Source organism: Vombatus ursinus, unplaced genomic scaffold, assembly GCF_900497805.2.
Source record: "Vombatus ursinus unplaced genomic scaffold, bare-nosed wombat genome assembly UNPS02014841.1, whole genome shotgun sequence".
Lineage (NCBI taxonomy): Eukaryota > Metazoa > Chordata > Mammalia > Diprotodontia > Vombatidae > Vombatus > Vombatus ursinus.
In genome coordinates this window covers 30,695,677-30,701,676 of record NW_020954619.1, presented here as the reverse complement: position 1 = coordinate 30,701,676, position 6,000 = coordinate 30,695,677, and the positions used below count along the sequence as shown (strand labels likewise).

At 38.3% G+C, this 6,000-nt stretch overlaps 1 protein-coding gene across 4 annotated transcripts in view; it reads left to right on the top strand.

Moving 5' to 3' along the window:
* The first annotated feature begins 640 nt into the window (after window positions 1-640).
* Window positions 641-6,000, top strand: part of ARHGEF10 (Rho guanine nucleotide exchange factor 10) — a 224,582-nt gene continuing 219,222 nt past the window's right edge. For all 4 annotated transcript variants that reach the window (XM_027840416.1, XM_027840417.1, XM_027840418.1 and 1 more), the window contains exon 1: window positions 641-880. The gene's annotated coding sequence lies outside the window, so the exon portion shown is untranslated. The remainder of the gene's footprint in view (window positions 881-6,000) is intronic.

The following is a 6,000-nucleotide window of genomic DNA, read 5'->3' as shown; positions in this document are numbered from 1 at the left end:
AATTATAATGATAATTAACAGTAGCAAATAAGGCCCCTAGATGAGTTTGCCTGGGAGACAAGGGAAAGGGATTCAGCAAACTTAAATCCTTTTTTGTTTGTTTTAGAATTAACTCCAAAATCTGTGTGAAGTCACTGTCCGGCTTTCCAGATGCCTGGGGACTTGCCAGGTTCTGTGGACGACTGCAGTTTCCAGTGGGGAAGGCTTCATTATTAAGCCAGTGATGCAGTCAGCAGTCCACCTCGGGAAAGAACAACAGCCAGAGGCTCCCAACCTTAAGTTATCCATCACCCGGACTAAAACTTATAACGTGGGGAAGCCAGGCCACATCTGGGGGCTCTGCTGGGGGAAGGTGGAACCGTAGCAAGCCCGTTCCTTCCTCCCACAGCTGTGCAAAAAGGAGTCAATGAGGTGGATCACATGGCGCTTCAGGAATGTGGTCTATGTGTATGGGTGGAGGGGGAGGCGAGAGAACTGGCTCCCCAGCCCAGTGACCTACCCTTTCCAGCCAGCTGCAAGGAAACAGGCAGAAAGAGCGACCAATAGATTCTCGGCGAGGCTCCCTGAGCCCGCCAATCACAGAGTACTCAAGTAAGGCGGAAAGAAAAAGGAAAAAAAAAAGAAAAGAAAAGAAAAGAAAAAAAATGCTGCTCAGTAGGCTCGGTTGATCTCTGTTGTAAGAAATACGATCTGGGCTAGTGAGACATAGAATACACACTCAACACACACCCTCCAGGCACAGCAGATAACTGAGGCTAAGGCAATCACAGCGGTACAGGAGTGAAGGAGGACAGAAGAAGCCAGAGGGGAACCCTGTCTGGCAGAAGTCGTTCTCCTAAGAAACTGGCGGCATTTGTGCAGCGGGATACGAATGCTGATGGTGAGTGCTGCCACTCTTGCCAAGCTGGGTCTCCCTCCCTGAGGCATCTTAACAGTTGGAGTTTCCTTGCCTAGCTGAAAGTGCAATAGGGGGTGGGGGTTGGGGGAGAGCTTCAGTGACGTGTCCGACTTACTTTGGGCAGCATATACTGGGAGGAGATGCATTTTTTTTCCCCTTCCTTTGGGGGAAAAACCTCAGTATCCATCATGTTGATTTCACTGGGAGGGGTGGGGAAGAGAGAGTTTTTTTTCCTTTTTTTCCTTTTTTTTTTCTTTTTGCAATCCTCCCTTCCCTCCCAGTATTCATCGAACTTAGTTTGACCATCCCAGGCAACATCAGCAAAATTGCTAGATCACAGAATAGCGTTTCTCTGGAATGGGTTCTTCAGTCCCTTACAAAACACTGTGACTGGGAACTCAGCCCTCTGCTATTGTTCTCAACCGCAGCTCCCTTCAGGGAATTGTGTCCTAGCAAATCTCTTCTGTTTATGGGTGTATTACTGCTTATCAAGTGATATTTTTAGTATGTCATTTAAAGTTGTGTGTCTCTTAAGTTGCATAGCAAGGGAGAAGGTGAGGCTATATTGGCAATAGGGGTGTATATTTTTCCTACAAAACAATTTGTTCCACTTCTCGAGGAAAGATAATTGTTTACTTTTTTATTGAGAAAAAAAGTATATTTGCCCTTACTTCACACCTCAGAATCCAACAATTCTAAGGAACTTAATTGTCTGTGATCTGATTGGCTAACAGGTGTCTCCTTTCCTCCCCCCTCACCAGACACACATAATCATCCCCTCTTTAGGGTGCTTACCAGCTAATGTAAAGTCATAATTAATAAATGTGTCATTGGCAGATTTTTTCCCTCCACATTTTGAGGGAAAAAAGCAGAACATAACCAAAAATTTAATGTCATTTTCAGTAACTGATTATTTTTTAGTGTGAGGCAAAATTTCCTATTTAATATTATTTACCAGAGTAATATACAATCTGATTTTATTATTTTCTTCAGTTGTCATAAAGTAACAGTTAAATAATTGTGAGGACTTTAGATTCTATGTAAGAAATATTCACATGAGCTTTCACTCTGATGCTCAGAAAAGGGTTTGGAAGAAATGGATTTAAAAACAGAAAAAAAATGTAAAACTACTTGTTCATTTTTTATTAAAAAAAAACAACAAATAACAAAATCTTTTCCCTAAATAGGTTTTTTAAAGGATGAACAGTGAAATTAGTTTGCATATTTTTATTTAATAAGGATCTTCTATTTGATTGCTTTCACAATACAATTTAGTGATATTCCAATATTTGTGGTTGGACATACAGTTGCATTTTTTTAAAACAAAATGAATGCTGTAATTACTTTTAATAAGAACTATGTGCTTATTCAGAGATACCCCAACTGTATTTTATTTAAATTCACTTTTATCTATTAGAAATTTAGAGTGGTTATTTTAAAATGAAAGTTTATGAAAATCAGTAGAAAAGCAAAAATTACAAAAGTTACAGAAAACTATTGTCAACTTTTAGAACTTAACTTTTGAGTTTTACTGTAGTGATAATGTATGTCTCCTTCATATCTTGAAATCCAACAATTCCTCAAAGATTTTGTATTTAAAATAAAAAGAAACTCCTTGAGACTACATAATGATTTTCAGATTTCAGAATAAAATAAATTTTCAGATGTTTCATATTTTAGATATTACTATGTAAGTTGCTTTACAGGAGAAAAATGCTCTATTTGATTCTATTGGATTTAATAACTGAAGCAAAAAGAAAATGCAGTGATGAATTTTGTTATTTACTATTGGTAAAGCAATCATAGGATTTCACTGCTGGAAAAGCACCGCCATTATGACCAAAACATGAAGTGCCTGTTTGCATGATACTACTTTTTCAATTGTACAAAGCAAAGTTAAAATATTATGAACAAATATATACTGTACGTGCATTAAGATGCATCAGAACTACACTGATTCCATCATTTCACTCACACGGTCCACAGAAGTGAGGAAGGAGTATATTCTAGGCATTGGAAAGATACTGTGAAAGGTCACTGAGGTGGGAGAGAATGCAGAGTTCCTGAAAAGAAGGTCAATTTAGCTAGCTGTGGAAGGGAATAATGTGAACTAACCCTGGAAAAGAAGGTTGGGCCAACATTATGAAGGGCTTTATATGAAAATCTGAGGGAGTTATATTTTCTCCCAGGGTTGATGAGAAGCCTCTGAATGATTTGGTTAGGATAGTGACATGGTCATATTTGTTCCTTTGGAAGATAATTTTGGTAGTTCTGTGGAAGATGAATTGAAGAAGGGAGAGACTGGAAACCAAGAATTCTATTTGGAGCCTATTGCAAAAGTTCAGGACAGATGATGAAGACTTTATTTAGGGTAGTTGCTCTATGAGTTGAAAGAACAAGATGGATTATACAGAGACATTGGGAAGGGAGAATCAACAAGACTTGGTATGATTTGATATGGTTAACTTGGAGGTTATGAATCTGATTGACTAGAAGAATGGAGGTATCCTCAGCAGAAACAAAGGAGTTTGGAGAAAGAGTAAATTTAGGTAAGAAGATAATGAATTTCAGTTCGGACACATTGAATTCAGTAACAGGACATCTATTTGGAGAAGCCCAGAAGTTTCTGATGTGAGACTGGAATTCAGGAGAGGGTATGGATGGATAATAATAAAGGTAATGATAGTGTTAATAATAGCTAACATTTAGATGGTACCTACTACATGCCAGGCTGTGCTAAGTGCTTTGCATTTTTTTATCTCTTTTGGTCCTCACAACAACCCTGGGAGGTAGGTGTCATTATCATTCCCATTGTGTAGATGAAGAAAGTGCAGCAGAACCTAAGTGACTTGCCCAGGGTTTACACAGCTAGTGAGTATCTGAGATTGAATTTGAATTCAGGTCTTCTTGCCATTAGACTGTAAGCTCCTTGAGGGCAGAAACTGTCTTTTGCCTCTTTTTATATCTCCAGCAGTTAGCATAGTACATAGTAGGTGCTTAATAGATATTTATTGATTGATTTACTCCAGCCCTGGAGCTCTCTTGACTGAGCTGTGTAAAAAATAGGGGAGTTACCTGTTTAAAACTGAAGGGAGCTGATGAACAGAGTCCTGGGGGACAACCATAGTTAGGATGCAGTACATGAATGATGATCTAGTAAAGGTGTCTGAGGGGTGGTTAGGAAGGTGGATAGAAGAGTAAAAAGGTGAGGTAACATTGTTAAAATGCTACAGATAGGGCAAGAAGGATGAGAATTTAGAAAAGACTATCAGATTTAGGAATGAAGAGATTGCTGGTAACCTTGGAGAGATAATTTTGTTTCAATTGAGTGGTGATGTTGGAAGCTACATTGCAAGGTTTTGAAACTTAAGTAAGAGGAGAAGAAATTATGTCAATGGACTCTTGCATGAATGTAACATATGCTTGGGAGACATCTTGTTTGAGAAAAGATTTCAAGGCTGAAGTTTGTTCCATTGAATCAATTTTTTTCATTCTAATCAACAAATGATAGAGTGAGATATGTTTTTTATATGTCTCAGTTTTGTAACTGTGAGATGTGGCTTGTTTTAGAAAAGCATCTGTGAAAGCTTGCCCATTCAACTCCATCTTTTCACCAAGGACAATCTTAATTCATGCCTAGGTCATTCTCATGAAGCTTTTATGGAGATGAAAAAGTAGATATATTATTTGATATTTGCTGATGTCTTATTAGCCATTTTACATTAATCATTGTACCATCTCTTCTTTTGCAAAATTCTATTTTGTTATCCTAAAAATTGACATTTGGTGCCTTTAAAATTGTACTTTCTTCTGCATGGATTTCTTCGCTGTGTATTTAGTCAAGTTTTTTAGACTTCATCCACAGATGTCGTCAGGGTGATTTGCCATGGAGGAGTCTCACATTAAGTTTTTTCCTTAAACTGTTTTTCACTGTTTTGTAAGGCTGTATTTCTCCTAATCTTCTGTCATCCTCCTCTATATTTGGCAAATGAGTTTGTACTCCATACTGTTGCTGTCTTTGGCAACCATCTCTAGGAGAGATATTGGTTGGCAAGAGGATCAAGCATTTGTTGACAGAGGCAGTTTCTGGGCTTTTTGGTCTCTTCATTTTGTCAGCTGTTTTACATTGGTAAAGTTCTCATGAAAAAGCTGCCATGTAGTGGAATTCTAGACTTATTCTCCTAGCCTACCAGATTGGAGCTACAGAGCTCAACTGGTTACATTTCTTCTTTAGGATTCTAAGGTTACCCTTAAAGGACCGCTGAGTTCTTCTTCTGATACCAGTCAATGCCTCCACCTGGTGTGTATCCTTCAATATTATCTATCACCAGTGATTAGTGCATCACTGGTAATTCCTTAATAAAATTGATAACCAATCAATATCAAGTAGCTTTTATAAAGAGATATTTACTGAGAAGATAGAGCAAAAACAGAAGTACAATATATCCCTCCTTCCACCCTCCAGAGGAACAGTCTCTCTTCACTCCTTTGGTGTTCCTGGAGAGAGTGGCTGCCACAAACATACAATGTATCCCTCTGTTCACTTTGGGGTGAGTCATAGCTGATTGATGAATCTCTGTTGCTTGCAGGACATAGTGTCTTAGCTGCTAGGTCAGTGCTGGCTGGGTCAAGCAGTTTGCTCCTCAGGGTTGAATCCTTCTTATGCATTAGGCTTCTAATCTTTCCAAACTTGAAAGGTCAAAGCTTGGTCATTTTACCTCCAATACTCCTTTATCACAGATCAGGAAAAAAAAAAACATATAGTAGGTACAAAAGCTACATGGAGCTCATAAGGAAATTACCTCCAACCCAACAATGCTCTGAGACCCAGACTCTCATTGGCTAGTCCCAATGTTATACCCATTATGTAGGCAAGGAACACAAAGGGCATTTTGGGGGTAGGGAAGAAGTTCCTGGGGTTTAGGACGAGAAGAGGCACCTAGGAAATAAACAACTAGACAGAAATGGTGATTGTTAGAATCAGTGTCTTTATTTTTGTTCATTTCTGACATCTTTGGAGTAGACAATTTATTTAATCAGTTCTTTTTGATTTTATATTGATTTTGATTGAACACTGATTTTAAAATTACTCTTATTTACTG